This window comes from Lampetra planeri, chromosome 8 (assembly GCF_965212315.1).
Source record: "Lampetra planeri chromosome 8, kcLamPlan1.2.h2, whole genome shotgun sequence".
Lineage (NCBI taxonomy): Eukaryota > Metazoa > Chordata > Hyperoartia > Petromyzontiformes > Petromyzontidae > Lampetra > Lampetra planeri.
In genome coordinates this window covers 1296632-1317416 of record NC_136114.1, presented here as the reverse complement: position 1 = coordinate 1317416, position 20785 = coordinate 1296632, and the positions used below count along the sequence as shown (strand labels likewise).

Sequence of the window (20785 nt, the reverse complement as noted above, 5' to 3'; positions counted from 1 at the left end):
ACGAACTTAATTCGTGAACTGACTCTGGTCGCGAACCGAATTGGTCGTGAACCGAGGCACATTTTCCCATAGGGTTCAATGTAAATCCGGTTAGTCCGTTCTGACCTTTTTTTTGGTTTTTGAAGCACAAAAATATGAAACAAATTACAATACACATTAGTACTGTACAGTATAGTAATGTATAAAGAGAGAACACTAACCTTGCTTGAGATGACTTCAGTAAGCACTCAAACGGGTGAACTGTACAATACAGTAAGTACAGTATTGTACAGTACAGTAGTACAGTACAGTACTGTATGTGCTAAAAAGCACACCAAAAAGCAAAAAGTCACTGAAAGTGTCTTCACAGTACTCACAGTACTTCTTTCTGTGTCTCTTCTTCTCTCCACGATCTTCCTACAGGAAGTCACGACCATGTGACAGCCTGGAAATAGCATTAAAATGGCCGCGGCTCCTGTTCGTGAACCGAAGCGGAGTTCATGAACCGGAGCATATTTTTATGAACTTTTCTGTTCGTGAACCGAGTTGTTCGTGAACAGAAGCGTTCGTGAACCGAGGTATCACTGTATAAAAAAAATTGCACTCTCATCTAAATTTTTTCCCACCGAACTGCGGAGCAGTGAGCGACGAGCATGGCGAGCGATTTCACCAGGACATTGCAACAATGGAGAAACGCTATCAGGGCAAATGGAGCCCATCAATGCTTGCAAACTATTGCTGGACGGTGACAAGAGATGCTCCATTTAATGAATATGTAGTGACATAGAATGGGTCACTAAGGCACGTAGCGCTGGGTACTGGCAGAGAGGGGGATTTGTGAGTGTAGCAGCACGGTCTGCCTGCAGGGCATGCAGTGACATAGAATGGGTCACTAGGGTGTGTAGAGCTGGTTGCTGGCAGAGAAGGGGCATCCGAGGACGTAGCAGCCCGGTCAGCTAGCAGGGCACGTGATAGGCGGGAGAAAGGGATGAAAGGCAAAGGTGACAGAGGGGACACGTGGGGTGAAGCCCAAAACCTTCGGGTAGGTTCCAGAAGGGGGCGTGGCCGAGGGCGGAGCCAGGCCACGCTGGGGGGATAAAAGGGAGGTCCCGACGCTGGGTCAGGGCTGTCGTTTGGAATGTAACCCGTCGTGCTACGTCTTCATCTTCACCTCCTCGGCGTTGTTGGTCAGGCAGTGTGCCGGCTGTCCTGACCAGTTATATAGTTATCCCCTGTGCCTGTGATGGCGGAATAAACGAGAGTGCCTCCTACTACTAATGTCTCCGAAGTTACTCACTACAAATACAAGAGACAAGCCAAGAAGCACCGAGATGACACTGAATAAGGACTAAACTATGTACTTTCTAAAATAGTTTTTTCCTTGGCAACAACAAGGCAAGATAACGACAGGGAGTAGGTGGAAAACCTCAAGGCATACAAAAGCCTTGGTTGCAACATGTCACTAAAGATACATTTTTAGCATTCTCATCTAGATTTTTTTCCCACCGAGCGACGAGCATGGCGAGTGACTTCACCAGGACATTGCAACAATGGAGAAACGCTATCAGGGCAAATGGAGCTCCTCAATGCTTGCAGACTATTGCTGGACAATGACAAGAGATGCTCCATTTAATGAATAAACTATATACTTATACATACATAATAGTTGTTTGTCTTTTGTTTCATAATACATTGTATTTATATAACCCTTTTGCTGATTTTTTAAGTGTTAAATGAACAGGACAGGTGACATGTTATCATGTAAAGCAACCATAAACACATGAAAAGACCTAGGTTTACAATTTATGAGTAATACTCCATCTACACTATACATAGATGTAAAATGTAAAAACTTAAACATCTTGAACAGTAGCCAATCGGTTGTTTTAATTGTCATATTTGACTTCAGCACATCAAAATCCATAATAAACAGCACATTTAACCTCTGAAACAGACGACATCTAAAAAATTGTAGACCAGTGTAATCCAACAAATGTATATATTTTTTGTAAATACCTATGAAACAATATCGCACACATTTCAATCATACTTATATCCATAAAAAAGTGCTTATTGGGAGAGTATATTAAAGTGTTGCACTGTGTTTTTTACATTTGTTTTGCGTATCCAAGAAACGGGGTTTGGTGTGAAAACGAAAGTAATCGTTACAGACTTCACGGGAGGAGTGGAAATGTATCCTCAAATTTCAAGTGAAATCGAACATCTCACCATTGGGGTTTTGGGTAAGTTTATCTCTCTGCTACTGTTGAGTTATTTTGTTGTGATAGTGCCAAAATAACATCGTGCGTCCTCTTACTGCTCTTTTTGAAAACGTCAAAATAACTTCTTGTGTCCTCTTGCCTCTCTTTCTGGTAACAACAAAATAACGTGTCCTGTTGCAAATTCCCCACGGGAATTTACGAATAATAGCAAGCATCCGTGAGTCTGCCATCACCCCCTGCCACGACTATTGGGTGTAACGAGAAGTCTCTGGGAGTCGTCGTTGTGTGTTAAGTCGTTGTTTTGAGTCGTTATTGTGGTTGACTCGTTGTGGTGTGTAGTTGTTGTTGTTTTAGCGCTTCTTGAGGTGTACGGTTCTGGTTGTTTGAGTTAACATCAACATTATTTCTAACGATATACTCAAATTATAAAATTAACATTGCAATCTACTATATCATCAACTTTGATAATCTGATAACATGGTTAACATTATTTATAATAACGATAAACGATTATAATCTGTACATCGCATTCTACTGTATCAACTGACAACCTTTCTAACAGTGCTCAATTTTTTTTAACGATATTATATAAGCGATTATAAAAAAGGTAACAACATGGCATTCTACCTATCAATTTTGGTAAACCTAACACCGTTAACGTTATTTATGTATAGCAGAGGTGTGGACTCGAGTCATGTGACTTGGACTCGAGTCAGACTCGAGTCATGAATTTGATGACTTGCGACTCGACTTGGACTTGCATAACAATGACTTTGTCCCACCTATGAGATGTGGACTCGAGTCATGTGACTTGGACTCGAGTCAGACTCGAGTCATGAATTTGATGACTTGCGACTCGACTTGGACTTGCATAACAATGACTTTGTCCCACCTCTGATGTATAGCCTTCAAATTCCGAGATTTGGGAGAAAAATGTAATTCCCGATTTTAGAGGGTGTGGCACAAGAGCCATGGAAGATGTGGGGTAAACTCCATGTACAATCGTAGTTTGATCACAAAAGCAACTGCTATTGAGCCAAAAAAGCGTCCATGGCACTCATTCGGACGTCTTACCTTCGAAAAGTCTTTCTTTGTAGCTTTCCAGTAAAAAAATGGGATAATCTTTTTTTTATCCAAGAGGGTATGAAAAAAATACCCCAAAGGGGAATCCTGAAAATGATGGTATTTGGTCTGCCGGACTAACTTGGTGCAGTGGTGCATTAAGACTCTACAGTTGGTCAAGTTTGAGTCCAAACCGGGTTTACTTAGTCTTATTTTCCACTCCATCTCGAGGAAACTCCTCTATGAAGAAGGGCTTTCACCCAGGAACATCATCAATTATATATTTCAATTAAAGCCACAATTGTTGAGCTGTTGAGTTGTTTTTGGTTAATTGTGCTTTGTGAACCGCTGCCAACTCGGGCACCGCCAATTCATTTGTTTTCCAGTGACTGAGCGAGTTACCGAGTGACTTTGCAAAGGTTGAGTGAATTAATTATTAATTTATGGCCCACATTGTATTGTTTGGATATGGAATTGGTGCATTCTATTAAAAGCTATACAGTAGAACTCTTATTTATTCGTGCTAATGATGGGGAGGGCAGCCACGGATACTTAAATCACTGATAATCCAAAAATATAACTATATTCCACGGATTTCTAGGCCAACACTTTATAACACTTTCCTGTTACTGCGCATAATAAGACTGCCCACTGAGTGGACAGCAGCAGAGCCACAGCCAATCAACAACAAACTACGCCCACTGTTGTAAAGATATTGCAACTACTGTACTGTAGCGCGATCACGTGGATTTCAGATTAACCAGAGCACATATTTGTTCGGCTTAAGCACGTGACTTGTAACATTTTTAATAATAATAAAAATGTATAACTGTTTATAGACTATTAATTTGGGCTGGGAAAATCTGTGAGTTTTCCTTTTTTATCAAAATCTCAGGTGCGCGGTTAAATCAGATAAACCGATTATCGAGAGTCTGCTGTAATTTGTACATTATTTCAAATTTGCAGTGAACAATGTTGGAATGACATTTCATGAATATAGAGGTCACTTCCTCAACACGCCTGCAATCGATAAGGTATGATGGGTGTGCACTGTTGCCACCATTATTTTAGTTTCATATAAATCCATGTTGGTAACCATCAAATTTGGGTAATCCTCAACCCAAGTGACTGTATGTATTGTAACTCAAGATCAGTGGTTATTAAACTTCAATGCAACCTTGCACCCCTTTGGTTCTCAGAAAGGTCATCTCGCACCCCAAGGGGTGCGTGCACCCCTGATTAAGAACCACTGCTCTAGATAAATAAACACAAGCCACCACGTTGCGATGTTATTTTTGAGCACATTTGGCTCTTTATTTTTTTACATCAAGCAGCCAGCAATGGAAGCAGCACTATCAAAGCTGTCGTCGATAATTAGTCGACACCTTTCTAGAATTGAGCAAGGTTAGTATAAGCGTCCATAATAGAGGTTTTGTAGGTTGGATCACGCAAATATGAATGTGTCGTTAAACTCTCCACCACCCGACAACCAATTGGTAAGGTTTGTCACGTAAAGAAAACATGGCAATTCGTTACTAGTTAACCACACCGGTGTGTTGGAGAGTAAACCCACAACAATTGGATTTACTCTCCAACACACCGGTGTGCTGTACGAGTAACATTGGCATGTTCTGTTCATGAGACAAAGCTTACTAATTGGCTGTCTGGTGGTGGCGGGTTTAACGACACATTTATATTTACGCAATCTAACCCAAAAACCTCTTTTGGATATTATTGGTCACGAAAGCCTACTACGTGTTAAACTTGAGGGAATTATTCCAAACTGCGGTGGTTAGATGAGGCGTGGATGAGACGGAACAGTGAGTGTCTGGCGGACCGAGTCTGCGGCATGGGTGGCGGAATCGCCGAGTGACGTTTCCTGGGAAGAGTCTCCGTGGTAGTAGCGATGGAAGAGTGCCTGCAGGTCAGCGAGTTTGCTGGAATGAACTTGTGAGTGCAGTCATCAAACGACTTCATAATTTGTCTGACGGTTACCTTTTGGAAGGGATAGAGTTTGCGGGAGAATTAACAGCTGATGAAGCGACACGCAGTAAATGTTATACGATCATAATTCAACACACAGACACATACAGTGAGGGGAAAAACGTATTTGATCCCCCCTGATTTTGTACGTTTGCCCACTGACAAAGAAATGATCAGTCTATAATTTTAATGGTAGGTTTATTTGAACAGTGAGAGACAGAATAACAACAACAAAATCAAGAAAAACGCATGTCAAAAATGTTATAAATTGATTTGCATTTTAATGAGGGAAATAAGTATTTGACCCCTCTGCAAAACATGACTTAGTACTTGGTGGCAAAACCCTTGTTGGCAATCACAGAGGTCAGACATTTTTTGTAGTTGGCCACCAAGTTTGCACACATCTCAGGAGGGATTTTGTCCCACTCCTCTTTGCAGATCTTCTCCAAGTCATTAAGGTTTCGAGGCTGACGTTTGGCAACTCGAACCTTCAGCTCCCTCCACAGATTTTCTATGGGATTAAGGTCTGGAGACTGGCTAGGCCACTCCAGGACCTTAATGTGCTTCTTCTTGAGCCACTCCTTTGTTGCCTTGGCCGTGTTTTTTGGGTCATTGTCATGCTGGAATACCAATCCACGACCCATTTTCAATGCCCTGGCTGAGGGAAGGAGGTTCTCACCCAAGATTTGACGGTACATGGCCCCGTCCATCGTCCCTTTGATGCGGTGAAGTTGTCCTGTCCCCTTAGACAGAAAAACACCCCCAAAGCATAGGCAGCATTCCTCCTCCTCCAAACATGGCGAGTTGAGTTGATGCCAAAGAGCTCCATTTTGGTCTCATCTGACCACAATACTTTCACCCAGTTGTCCTCTGAATCATTCAGATGTTCATTGGCAAACTTCAGACGGGCATATATATGTGCTTTCTTGAGCAGGGGGACCTTGTGGGCGCTGCAGGATTTCAGTCCTTCATGGCGTAGTGTGTTACCAACTGTTTTCTTGGTGACTATGGTCCCAGCTGCCTTGAGATCATTGACAAGATCCTCCCGTGTAGTTCTGGGCTGATTTCTCACCATTCTCATGATCATTGCAACTCCACGAGGTGAGATCTTGCATGGAGCCCCAGGCCGAGGGAGATTGACAGTTCTTTTGAGTTTCTTCCATTTGCGAATAATCGCACCAACTGTTGTCACCTTCTCACCATGCTGCTTGGCGATGGTCTTGTAGCCCATTCCAGCCTTGTGTAGGTCTACAATCTTGTCCCTGACATCCTTGGAGAGCTCTTTGGTCTTGGCCATGGTGGAGAGTTTGGAATCGGATTGATTGATTGCTTCTGTGAACAGGTGTCTTTTATACAGGTAACGAGCTGGGATTAGGAGCACACTCTTAACGGGAACCGTCACAGCACGATTGCTGTATCAAGTAAGAGAAATTCCAAGAAAACCGTCCTTGTATATATACTGGTTGAGGGTGGGAGGAGCCAATGCAGGCCCCTGGATATTATTATTATTGTGAGGTTGGTGTGGCTAAAGCTGCTGCTAGGAATGAGCCTTTGTTGTGTAGACTGGTTGAACTGGGAGGTTCCAAGAGTTGTTAAGGTGCGGCTGATGTAAAGGTGCGGCTGCTGTAAATGGGACTGAGCCTAGCAGCGGCTTTAGCCACACCAACCTCACAATAATAATAATATCCAGGGGCCTGCCTTGGCTCCTCCCACCCTCAACCAGTATATATATACAAGGACGGTTTTCTTGGAATTTCTCTTTTTTGATACAGCAATCATGCTGTGACGGTTCCACCTGAAGACGGAAGCTTGTGTTGCCTCCGAAACGTCACCACATATTTGGACCATCTTATTTGACAGGCACTATTCTTCAGTTACCGTATAGTTTCTTCTTCTTTTTTCATACACTGGTTTCCTGCTTTAAGTTTTATCACACATATTTGGCAAATCTAGAATTAATTCCAGCAACGTAGCAAAGGGATGTTTCATCTACATAACAAAGGCTCAGTCCCATTTACAGCAGCCGCACCTTAACAACTCTTGGAACCTCCCAGTTCAACCAGTCTACACAACAAAGGCTCATTCCTAGCAGCGGTTTCAGCCACACCAACCTCTACATAACAAAGGCTCAGTCCCATTTACAGCAGCCACACCTTTACATCAGCCGCACCTTAACAACTCTTGGAACCTCCTCCCAGTTCAACCAGTCTACACAACAAAGGCTCATTCCTAGCAGCGGCTTTAGCCGCACCAACCTCACAATAAACAGGACTCTGCGGGGTGGGCTGGTAGGAACGAATAACCAAAAAATATAAACATAATGTATTATTACACTTGTTTAGCCAGGAAAGCCCCACTGAGTCGAAAGGTTTTTGTAGGGTCCTGCCAAGTGTTTGCAGTAGGGGGCGATGTTGCTACACCTAATCGGACGATACGAAGGGAGAGTTTGAGGCCTAGTTCTAGGCTTTAGGCCTAGCTGTAGGCTTTATGCCGCTGTGAGTTAATTTTTAATATAAATGTTTTAATTATTTATGTAAAAGCTTTAAATGTAAATGTTTCTATTAAAAAACACCAGGGAATGTAACATTGTTAAACATTAACTCCCTTTCACACACGCGGGGTACGATACGAAGGAAGAGTTTGAGGCCTAGTTCTAGGCTTTAGGCCTAGCTGTAGGCTTTTGGCCGCTGTGAGTGAATTTGTAATTTAAATGTTTTAATTAAAAGCTGTCTCAGGGAATTATAAGGGAATGTTACACTTGTTTAGCCAGGAAAGTGTCACTGAGTCTAAAGGTTTTTGTAGGGTCATGCCAAGTGTTTGCAGTAGGGGGCGATGTTGCTACACGGAAGGATGGACGGACGGACAAACGGACGGACGATATAATCTATTGTAGGCTGGTCCACTTCGTTCCTACCAGTATAATAATAATATCCAGGGGCCTACCTTGGCTACTCCCACCCTCAACCAGTATATATACAAGGACGGTTTTCTTGGAATTTCTCTTACTTGATAAAGCAATCGTGCTGTGACGGTTCCACCTGAAGACGGAAGCTTGTGTTGCCTCCGAAACGTCGTGATTTTTATTTTATTTTAATTTTATTAATTTTAATTTACATTTTTTACCTACGTGACTTCACCGACAAAACCTAAGAATAGGTAAGTGGTCTGTTGATTTCGGTCTTTACACTTATTAGGGTCGCAACCTCTTCCACTGTAGACCAAACCCAGATATGTGCCTCAGTTCGCCTAGATCTGTTATCAACGTTATGCAGTCTACTGTGATGAACTTCAACGCAGTACCACCGGATCTTGTTAAAAACCAATCCCTGGCACCCAATCACAGATGCCAATTCCTGGGCTGACTGGGTCAAACCTGAATAGCTGGGAACCCAAGTGCAGAGAGACTTCAAAGAATGACATATAGTTTTAGAGGCAGCGTTAATTAAAATGTATTAAATTCGTTCATAAATAGATAGCACTAAACGCAGGTCATACTCTGCACATCTCTGTAGCTGGCAATTGTGAACTATCCCAAAGCCTTTCCCTTTACAAATCGGAGCTTAAAAATCACACCTCACCACCCCCATGCAACCGTATCTCCCCGCGCATATATAACCCGAACCCTTTTTTAATTCCCCCTCCCCCATCTTAAAAAAAATCTGCCCAAAGCACACCTTCATTCACTGTCTTCAATAGCCCTAAGAAACTGCTCATCACAACCTAACAACAGTGCTCAATTTTTTTTAACGATATTATATAAGCGATTATAAAAAAAGGTAACAACATGGCATTCTACCTATCAATTTTGGTAAACCTAACACCGTTAACGTTATTTATGTATAGCAGAGGTGTGGACTCGAGTCATGTGACTTGGACTCGAGTCAGACTCGAGTCATGAATTTGATGACTTGCGACTCGACTTGGACTTGCATAACAATGACTTTGTCCCACCTATGAGATGTGGACTCGAGTCATGTGACTTGGACTCGAGTCAGACTCGAGTCATGAATTTGATGACTTGCGACTCGACTTGGACTTGCATAACAATGACTTTGTCCCACCTCTGATGTATAGCCTTCAAATTCCGAGATTTGGGAGAAAAATGTAATTCCCGATTTTAGAGGGTGTGGCACAAGAGCCATGGAAGATGTGGGGTAAACTCCATGTACAATCGTAGTTTGATCACAAAAGCAACTGCTATTGAGCCAAAAAAGCGTCCATGGCACTCATTCGGACGTCTTACCTTCGAAAAGTCTTTCTTTGTAGCTTTCCAGTAAAAAAATGGGATAATTTTTTTTTTATCCAAGAGGGTATGAAAAAAATACCCCAAAGGGGAATCCTGAAAATGATGGTATTTGGTCTGCCGGACTAACTTGGTGCAGTGGTGCATTAAGACTCTACAGTTGGTCAAGTTTGAGTCCAAACCGGGTTTACTTAGTCTTATTTTCCACTCCATCTCGAGGAAACTCCTCTATGAAGAAGGGCTTTCACCCAGGAACATCATCAATTATATATTTCAATTAAAGCCACAATTGTTGAGCTGTTGAGTTGTTTTTGGTTAATTGTGCTTTGTGAACCGCTGCCAACTCGGGCACCGCCAATTCATTTGTTTTCCAGTGACTGAGCGAGTTACCGAGTGACTTTGCAAAGGTTGAGTGAATTAATTATTAATTTATGGCCCACATTGTATTGTTTGGATATGGAATTGGTGCATTCTATTAAAAGCTATACAGTAGAACTCTTATTTATTCGTGCTAATGATGGGGAGGGCAGCCACGGATACTTAAATCACTGATAATCCAAAAATATAACTATATTCCACGGATTTCTAGGCCAACACTTTATAACACTTTCCTGTTACTGCGCATAATAAGACTGCCCACTGAGTGGACAGCAGCAGAGCCACAGCCAATCAACAACAAACTACGCCCACTGTTGTAAAGATATTGCAACTACTGTACTGTAGCGCGATCACGTGGATTTCAGATTAACCAGAGCACATATTTGTTCGGCTTAAGCACGTGACTTGTAACATTTTTAATAATAATAAAAATGTATAACTGTTTATAGACTATTAATTTGGGCTGGGAAAATCTGTGAGTTTTCCTTTTTTATCAAAATCTCAGGTGCGCGGTTAAATCAGATAAACCGATTATCGAGAGTCTGCTGTAATTTGTACATTATTTCAAATTTGCAGTGAACAATGTTGGAATGACATTTCATGAATATAGAGGTCACTTCCTCAACACGCCTGCAATCGATAAGGTATGATGGGTGTGCACTGTTGCCACCATTATTTTAGTTTCATATAAATCCATGTTGGTAACCATCAAATTTGGGTAATCCTCAACCCAAGTGACTGTATGTATTGTAACTCAAGATCAGTGGTTATTAAACTTCAATGCAACCTTGCACCCCTTTGGTTCTCAGAAAGGTCATCTCGCACCCCAAGGGGTGCGTGCACCCCTGATTAAGAACCACTGCTCTAGATAAATAAACACAAGCCACCACGTTGCGATGTTATTTTTGAGCACATTTGGCTCTTTATTTTTTTACATCAAGCAGCCAGCAATGGAAGCAGCACTATCAAAGCTGTCGTCGATAATTAGTCGACACCTTTCTAGAATTGAGCAAGGTTAGTATAAGCGTCCATAATAGAGGTTTTGTAGGTTGGATCACGCAAATATGAATGTGTCGTTAAACTCTCCACCACCCGACAACCAATTGGTAAGGTTTGTCACGTAAAGAAAACATGGCAATTCGTTACTAGTTAACCACACCGGTGTGTTGGAGAGTAAACCCACAACAATTGGATTTACTCTCCAACACACCGGTGTGCTGTACGAGTAACATTGGCATGTTCTGTTCATGAGACAAAGCTTACTAATTGGCTGTCTGGTGGTGGCGGGTTTAACGACACATTTATATTTACGCAATCTAACCCAAAAACCTCTTTTGGATATTATTGGTCACGAAAGCCTACTACGTGTTAAACTTGAGGGAATTATTCCAAACTGCGGTGGTTAGATGAGGCGTGGATGAGACGGAACAGTGAGTGTCTGGCGGACCGAGTCTGCGGCATGGGTGGCGGAATCGCCGAGTGACGTTTCCTGGGAAGAGTCTCCGTGGTAGTAGCGATGGAAGAGTGCCTGCAGGTCAGCGAGTTTGCTGGAATGAACTTGTGAGTGCAGTCATCAAACGACTTCATAATTTGTCTGACGGTTACCTTTTGGAAGGGATAGAGTTTGCGGGAGAATTAACAGCTGATGAAGCGACACGCAGTAAATGTTATACGATCATAATTCAACACACAGACACATACAGTGAGGGGAAAAACGTATTTGATCCCCCCTGATTTTGTACGTTTGCCCACTGACAAAGAAATGATCAGTCTATAATTTTAATGGTAGGTTTATTTGAACAGTGAGAGACAGAATAACAACAACAAAATCAAGAAAAACGCATGTCAAAAATGTTATAAATTGATTTGCATTTTAATGAGGGAAATAAGTATTTGACCCCTCTGCAAAACATGACTTAGTACTTGGTGGCAAAACCCTTGTTGGCAATCACAGAGGTCAGACATTTTTTGTAGTTGGCCACCAAGTTTGCACACATCTCAGGAGGGATTTTGTCCCACTCCTCTTTGCAGATCTTCTCCAAGTCATTAAGGTTTCGAGGCTGACGTTTGGCAACTCGAACCTTCAGCTCCCTCCACAGATTTTCTATGGGATTAAGGTCTGGAGACTGGCTAGGCCACTCCAGGACCTTAATGTGCTTCTTCTTGAGCCACTCCTTTGTTGCCTTGGCCGTGTGTTTTGGGTCATTGTCATGCTGGAATACCAATCCACGACCCATTTTCAATGCCCTGGCTGAGGGAAGGAGGTTCTCACCCAAGATTTGACGGTACATGGCCCCGTCCATCGTCCCTTTGATGCGGTGAAGTTGTCCTGTCCCCTTAGACAGAAAAACACCCCCAAAGCATAGGCAGCATTCCTCCTCCTCCAAACATGGCGAGTTGAGTTGATGCCAAAGAGCTCCATTTTGGTCTCATCTGACCACAATACTTTCACCCAGTTGTCCTCTGAATCATTCAGATGTTCATTGGCAAACTTCAGACGGGCATATATATGTGCTTTCTTGAGCAGGGGGACCTTGTGGGCGCTGCAGGATTTCAGTCCTTCATGGCGTAGTGTGTTACCAACTGTTTTCTTGGTGACTATGGTCCCAGCTGCCTTGAGATCATTGACAAGATCCTCCCGTGTAGTTCTGGGCTGATTTCTCACCATTCTCATGATCATTGCAACTCCACGAGGTGAGATCTTGCATGGAGCCCCAGGCCGAGGGAGATTGACAGTTCTTTTGAGTTTCTTCCATTTGCGAATAATCGCACCAACTGTTGTCACCTTCTCACCATGCTGCTTGGCGATGGTCTTGTAGCCCATTCCAGCCTTGTGTAGGTCTACAATCTTGTCCCTGACATCCTTGGAGAGCTCTTTGGTCTTGGCCATGGTGGAGAGTTTGGAATCGGATTGATTGATTGCTTCTGTGAACAGGTGTCTTTTATACAGGTAACGAGCTGGGATTAGGAGCACACTCTTAACGGGAACCGTCACAGCACGATTGCTGTATCAAGTAAGAGAAATTCCAAGAAAACCGTCCTTGTATATATACTGGTTGAGGGTGGGAGGAGCCAATGCAGGCCCCTGGATATTATTATTATTGTGAGGTTGGTGTGGCTAAAGCTGCTGCTAGGAATGAGCCTTTGTTGTGTAGACTGGTTGAACTGGGAGGTTCCAAGAGTTGTTAAGGTGCGGCTGATGTAAAGGTGCGGCTGCTGTAAATGGGACTGAGCCTAGCAGCGGCTTTAGCCACACCAACCTCACAATAATAATAATATCCAGGGGCCTGCCTTGGCTCCTCCCACCCTCAACCAGTATATATATACAAGGACGGTTTTCTTGGAATTTCTCTTTTTTGATACAGCAATCATGCTGTGACGGTTCCACCTGAAGACGGAAGCTTGTGTTGCCTCCGAAACGTCACCACATATTTGGACCATCTTATTTGACAGGCACTATTCTTCAGTTACCGTATAGTTTCTTCTTCTTTTTTCATACACTGGTTTCCTGCTTTAAGTTTTATCACACATATTTGGCAAATCTAGAATTAATTCCAGCAACGTAGCAAAGGGATGTTTCATCTACATAACAAAGGCTCAGTCCCATTTACAGCAGCCGCACCTTAACAACTCTTGGAACCTCCCAGTTCAACCAGTCTACACAACAAAGGCTCATTCCTAGCAGCGGTTTCAGCCACACCAACCTCTACATAACAAAGGCTCAGTCCCATTTACAGCAGCCACACCTTTACATCAGCCGCACCTTAACAACTCTTGGAACCTCCTCCCAGTTCAACCAGTCTACACAACAAAGGCTCATTCCTAGCAGCGGCTTTAGCCGCACCAACCTCACAATAAACAGGACTCTGCGGGGTGGGCTGGTAGGAACGAATAACCAAAAAATATAAACATAATGTATTATTACACTTGTTTAGCCAGGAAAGCCCCACTGAGTCGAAAGGTTTTTGTAGGGTCCTGCCAAGTGTTTGCAGTAGAGGGCGATGTTGCTACACCTAATCGGACGATACGAAGGGAGAGTTTGAGGCCTAGTTCTAGGCTTTAGGCCTAGCTGTAGGCTTTATGCCGCTGTGAGTTAATTTTTAATATAAATGTTTTAATTATTTATGTAAAAGCTTTAAATGTAAATGTTTCTATTAAAAAACACCAGGGAATGTAACATTGTTAAACATTAACTCCCTTTCACACACGCGGGGTACGATACGAAGGAAGAGTTTGAGGCCTAGTTCTAGGCTTTAGGCCTAGCTGTAGGCTTTTGGCCGCTGTGAGTGAATTTGTAATTTAAATGTTTTAATTAAAAGCTGTCTCAGGGAATTATAAGGGAATGTTACACTTGTTTAGCCAGGAAAGTGTCACTGAGTCTAAAGGTTTTTGTAGGGTCATGCCAAGTGTTTGCAGTAGGGGGCGATGTTGCTACACGGAAGGATGGACGGACGGACAAACGGACGGACGATATAATCTATTGTAGGCTGGTCCACTTCGTTCCTACCAGTATAATAATAATATCCAGGGGCCTACCTTGGCTACTCCCACCCTCAACCAGTATATATACAAGGACGGTTTTCTTGGAATTTCTCTTACTTGATAAAGCAATCGTGCCTCCGAAACGTCGTGATTTTTATTTTATTTTAATTTTATTAATTTTAATTTACATTTTTTACCTACGTGACTTCACCGACAAAACCTAAGAATAGGTAAGTGGTCTGTTGATTTCGGTCTTTACACTTATTAGGGTCGCAACCTCTTCCACTGTAGACCAAACCCAGATATGTGCCTCAGTTCGCCTAGATCTGTTATCAACGTTATGCAGTCTACTGTGATGAACTTCAACGCAGTACCACCGGATCTTGTTAAAAACCAATCCCTGGCACCCAATCACAGATGCCAATTCCTGGGCTGACTGGGTCAAACCTGAATAGCTGGGAACCCAAGTGCAGAGAGACTTCAAAGAATGACATATAGTTTTAGAGGCAGCGTTAATTAAAATGTATTAAATTCGTTCATAAATAGATAGCACTAAACGCAGGTCATACTCTGCACATCTCTGTAGCTGGCAATTGTGAACTATCCCAAAGCCTTTCCCTTTACAAATCGGAGCTTAAAAATCACACCTCACCACCCCCATGCAACCGTATCTCCCCGCGCATATATAACCCGAACCCTTTTTTAATTCCCCCTCCCCCATCTTAAAAAAAATCTGCCCAAAGCACACCTTCATTCACTGTCTTCAATAGCCCTAAGAAACTGCTCATCACAACCTAACAACAGTGCTCAATTTTTTTTAACGATATTATATAAGCGATTATAAAAAAAGGTAACAACATGGCATTCTACCTATCAATTTTGGTAAACCTAACACCGTTAACGTTATTTATGTATAGCAGAGGTGTGGACTCGAGTCATGTGACTTGGACTCGAGTCAGACTCGAGTCATGAATTTGATGACTTGCGACTCGACTTGGACTTGCATAACAATGACTTTGTCCCACCTATGAGATGTGGACTCGAGTCATGTGACTTGGACTCGAGTCAGACTCGAGTCATGAATTTGATGACTTGCGACTCGACTTGGACTTGCATAACAATGACTTTGTCCCACCTCTGATGTATAGCCTTCAAATTCCGAGATTTGGGAGAAAAATGTAATTCCCGATTTTAGAGGGTGTGGCACAAGAGCCATGGAAGATGTGGGGTAAACTCCATGTACAATCGTAGTTTGATCACAAAAGCAACTGCTATTGAGCCAAAAAAGCGTCCATGGCACTCATTCGGACGTCTTACCTTCGAAAAGTCTTTCTTTGTAGCTTTCCAGTAAAAAAATGGGATAATCTTTTTTTTATCCAAGAGGGTATGAAAAAAATACCCCAAAGGGGAATCCTGAAAATGATGGTATTTGGTCTGCCGGACTAACTTGGTGCAGTGGTGCATTAAGACTCTACAGTTGGTCAAGTTTGAGTCCAAACCGGGTTTACTTAGTCTTATTTTCCACTCCATCTCGAGGAAACTCCTCTATGAAGAAGGGCTTTCACCCAGGAACATCATCAATTATATATTTCAATTAAAGCCACAATTGTTGAGCTGTTGAGTTGTTTTTGGTTAATTGTGCTTTGTGAACCGCTGCCAACTCGGGCACCGCCAATTCATTTGTTTTCCAGTGACTGAGCGAGTTACCGAGTGACTTTGCAAAGGTTGAGTGAATTAATTATTAATTTATGGCCCACATTGTATTGTTTGGATATGGAATTGGTGCATTCTATTAAAAGCTATACAGTAGAACTCTTATTTATTCGTGCTAATGATGGGGAGGGCAGCCACGGATACTTAAATCACTGATAATCCAAAAATATAACTATATTCCACGGATTTCTAGGCCAACACTTTATAACACTTTCCTGTTACTGCGCATAATAAGACTGCCCACTGAGTGGACAGCAGCAGAGCCACAGCCAATCAACAACAAACTACGCCCACTGTTGTAAAGATATTGCAACTACTGTACTGTAGCGCGATCACGTGGATTTCAGATTAACCAGAGCACATATTTGTTCGGCTTAAGCACGTGACTTGTAACATTTTTAATAATAATAAAAATGTATAACTGTTTATAGACTATTAATTTGGGCTGGGAAAATCTGTGAGTTTTCCTTTTTTATCAAAATCTCAGGTGCGCGGTTAAATCAGATAAACCGATTATCGAGAGTCTGCTGTAATTTGTACATTATTTCAAATTTGCAGTGAACAATGTTGGAATGACATTTCATGAATATAGAGGTCACTTCCTCAACACGCCTGCAATCGATAAGGTATGATGGGTGTGCACTGTTGCCACCATTATTTTAGTTTCATATAAATCCATGTTGGTAACCATCAAATTTGGGTAATCCTCAACCCAAGTGACTGTATGTATTGTAACTCAAGATCAGTGGTTATTAAACTTCAATGCAACCTTGCACCCCTTTGGTTCTCAGAAAGGTCATCTCGCACCCCAAGGGGTGCGTGCACCCCTGATTAAGAACCACTGCTCTAGATAAATAAACACAAGCCACCACGTTGCGATGTTATTTTTGAGCACATTTGGCTCTTTATTTTTTTACATCAAGCAGCCAGCAATGGAAGCAGCACTATCAAAGCTGTCGTCGATAATTAGTCGACACCTTTCTAGAATTGAGCAAGGTTAGTATAAGCGTCCATAATAGAGGTTTTGTAGGTTGGATCACGCAAATATGAATGTGTCGTTAAACTCTCCACCACCCGACAACCAATTGGTAAGGTTTGTCACGTAAAGAAAACATGGCAATTCGTTACTAGTTAACCACACCGGTGTGTTGGAGAGTAAACCCACAACAATTGGATTTACTCTCCAACACACCGGTGTGCTGTACGAGTAACATTGGCATGTTCTGTTCATGAGACAAAGCTTACTAATTGGCTGTCTGGTGGTGGCGGGTTTAACGACACATTTATATTTACGCAATCTAACCCAAAAACCTCTTTTGGATATTATTGGTCACGAAAGCCTACTACGTGTTAAACTTGAGGGAATTATTCCAAACTGCGGTGGTTAGATGAGGCGTGGATGAGACGGAACAGTGAGTGTCTGGCGGACCGAGTCTGCGGCATGGGTGGCGGAATCGCCGAGTGACGTTTCCTGGGAAGAGTCTCCGTGGTAGTAGCGATGGAAGAGTGCCTGCAGGTCAGCGAGTTTGCTGGAATGAACTTGTGAGTGCAGTCATCAAACGACTTCATAATTTGTCTGACGGTTACCTTTTGGAAGGGATAGAGTTTGCGGGAGAATTAACAGCTGATGAAGCGACACGCAGTAAATGTTATACGATCATAATTCAACACACAGACACATACAGTGAGGGGAAAAACGTATTTGATCCCCCCTGATTTTGTACGTTTGCCCACTGACAAAGAAATGATCAGTCTATAATTTTAATGGTAGGTTTATTTGAACAGTGAGAGACAGAATAACAACAACAAAATCAAGAAAAACGCATGTCAAAAATGTTATAAATTGATTTGCATTTTAATGAGGGAAATAAGTATTTGACCCCTCTGCAAAACATGACTTAGTACTTGGTGGCAAAACCCTTGTTGGCAATCACAGAGGTCAGACATTTTTTGTAGTTGGCCACCAAGTTTGCACACATCTCAGGAGGGATTTTGTCCCACTCCTCTTTGCAGATCTTCTCCAAGTCATTAAGGTTTCGAGGCTGACGTTTGGCAACTCGAACCTTCAGCTCCCTCCACAGATTTTCTATGGGATTAAGGTCTGGAGACTGGCTAGGCCACTCCAGGACCTTAATGTGCTTCTTCTTGAGCCACTCCTTTGTTGCCTTGGCCGTGTGTTTTGGGTCATTGTCATGCTGGAATACCAATCCACGACCCATTTTCAATGCCCTGGCTGAGGGAAGGAGGTTCTCACCCAAGATTTGACGGTACATGGCCCCGTCCATCGTCCCTTTGATGCGGTGAAGTTGTCCTGTCCCCTTAGACAGAAAAACACCCCCAAAGCATAGGCAGCATTCCTCCTCCTCCAAACATGGCGAGTTGAGTTGATGCCAAAGAGCTCCATTTTGGTCTCATCTGACCACAATACTTTCACCCAGTTGTCCTCTGAATCATTCAGATGTTCATTGGCAAACTTCAGACGGGCATATATATGTGCTTTCTTGAGCAGGGGGACCTTGTGGGCGCTGCAGGATTTCAGTCCTTCATGGCGTAGTGTGTTACCAACTGTTTTCTTGGTGACTATGGTCCCAGCTGCCTTGAGATCATTGACAAGATCCTCCCGTGTAGTTCTGGGCTGATTTCTCACCATTCTCATGATCATTGCAACTCCACGAGGTGAGATCTTGCATGGAGCCCCAGGCCGAGGGAGATTGACAGTTCTTTTGAGTTTCTTCCATTTGCGAATAATCGCACCAACTGTTGTCACCTTCTCACCATGCTGCTTGGCGATGGTCTTGTAGCCCATTCCAGCCTTGTGTAGGTCTACAATCTTGTCCCTGACATCCTTGGAGAGCTCTTTGGTCTTGGCCATGGTGGAGAGTTTGGAATCGGATTGATTGATTGCTTCTGTGAACAGGTGTCTTTTATACAGGTAACGAGCTGGGATTAGGAGCACACTCTTAACGGGAACCGTCACAGCACGATTGCTGTATCAAGTAAGAGAAATTCCAAGAAAACCGTCCTTGTATATATACTGGTTGAGGGTGGGAGGAGCCAATGCAGGCCCCTGGATATTATTATTATTGTGAGGTTGGTGTGGCTAAAGCTGCTGCTAGGAATGAGCCTTTGTTGTGTAGACTGGTTGAACTGGGAGGTTCCAAGAGTTGTTAAGGTGCGGCTGATGTAAAGGTGCGGCTGCTGTAAATGGGACTGAGCCTAGCAGCGGCTTTAGCCACACCAACCTCACAATAATAATAATATCCAGGGGCCTGCCTTGGCTCCTCCCACCCTCAACCAGTATATATATACAAGGACGGTTTTCTTGGAATTTCTCTTTTTTGATACAGCAATCATGCTGTGACGGTTCCACCTGAAGACGGAAGCTTGTGTTGCCTCCGAAACGTCACCACATATTTGGACCATCTTATTTGACAGGCACTATTCTTCAGTTACCGTATAGTTTCTTCTTCTTTTTTCATACACTGGTTTCCTGCTTTAAGTTTTATCACACATATTTGGCAAATCTAGAATTAATTCCAGCAACGTAGCAAAGGGATGTTTCATCTACATAACAAAGGCTCAGTCCCATTTACAGCAGCCGCACCTTAACAACTCTTGGAACCTCCCAGTTCAACCAGTCTACACAACAAAGGCTCATTCCTAGCAGCGGTTTCAGCCACACCAACCTCTACATAACAAAGGCTCAGTCCCATTTACAGCAGCCACACCTTTACATCAGCCGCACCTTAACAACTCTTGGAACCTCCTCCCAGTTCAACCAGTCTACACAACAAAGGCTCATTCCTAGCAGCGGCTTTAGCCGCACCAACCTCACAATAAACAGGACTCTGCGGGGTGGGCTGGTAGGAACGAATAACCAAAAAATATAAACATAATGTATTATTACACTTGTTTAGCCAGGAAAGCCCCACTGAGTCGAAAGGTTTTTGTAGGGTCCTGCCAAGTGTTTGCAGTAGAGGGCGATGTTGCTACACCTAATCGGACGATACGAAGGGAGAGTTTGAGGCCTAGTTCTAGGCTTTAGGCCTAGCTGTAGGCTTTATGCCGCTGTGAGTTAATTTTTAATATAAATGTTTTAATTATTTATGTAAAAGCTTTAAATGTAAATGTTTCTATTAAAAAACACCAGGGAATGTAACATTGTTAAACATTAACTCCCTTTCACACACGCGGGGTACGATACGAAGGAAGAGTTTGAGGCCTAGTTCTAGGCTTTAGGCCTAGCTGTAGGCTTTTGGCCGCTGTGAGTGAATTTGTAATTTAAATGTTTTAATTAAAAGCTGTCTCAGGGAATTATAAGGGAATGTTACACTTGTTTAGCCAGGAAAGTGTCACTGAGTCTAAAGGTTTTTGTAGGGTCATGCCAAGTGTTTGCAGTAGGGGGCGATGTTGCTACACGGAAGGATGGACGGACGGACAAACGGACGGACGATATAATCTATTGTAGGCTGGTCCACTTCGTTCCTACCAGTATAATAATAATATCCAGGGGCCTACCTTGGCTACTCCCACCCTCAACCAGTATATATACAAGGACGGTTTTCTTGGAATTTCTCTTACTTGATAAAGCAATCGTGCTGTGACGGTTCCACCTGAAGACGGAAGCTTGTGTTGCCTCCGAAACGTCGTGATTTTTATTTTATTTTAATTTTATTAATTTTAATTTACATTTTTTACCTACGTGACTTCACCGACAAAACCT

At 42.8% G+C, this 20785-nt stretch overlaps 1 long non-coding RNA gene across 3 annotated transcripts in view; it reads left to right on the top strand.

Annotated features, from left to right (window-relative positions):
- Positions 1-20785, top strand: part of LOC144720189 (uncharacterized) — a 54387-nt gene that overhangs the window by 12958 nt on the left and 20644 nt on the right. For all 3 annotated transcript variants that reach the window (XR_013585723.1, XR_013585725.1, XR_013585724.1), the window contains one exon: positions 2112-2222. This is a non-coding gene — a long non-coding RNA (uncharacterized LOC144720189). The remainder of the gene's footprint in view (positions 1-2111; positions 2223-20785) is intronic.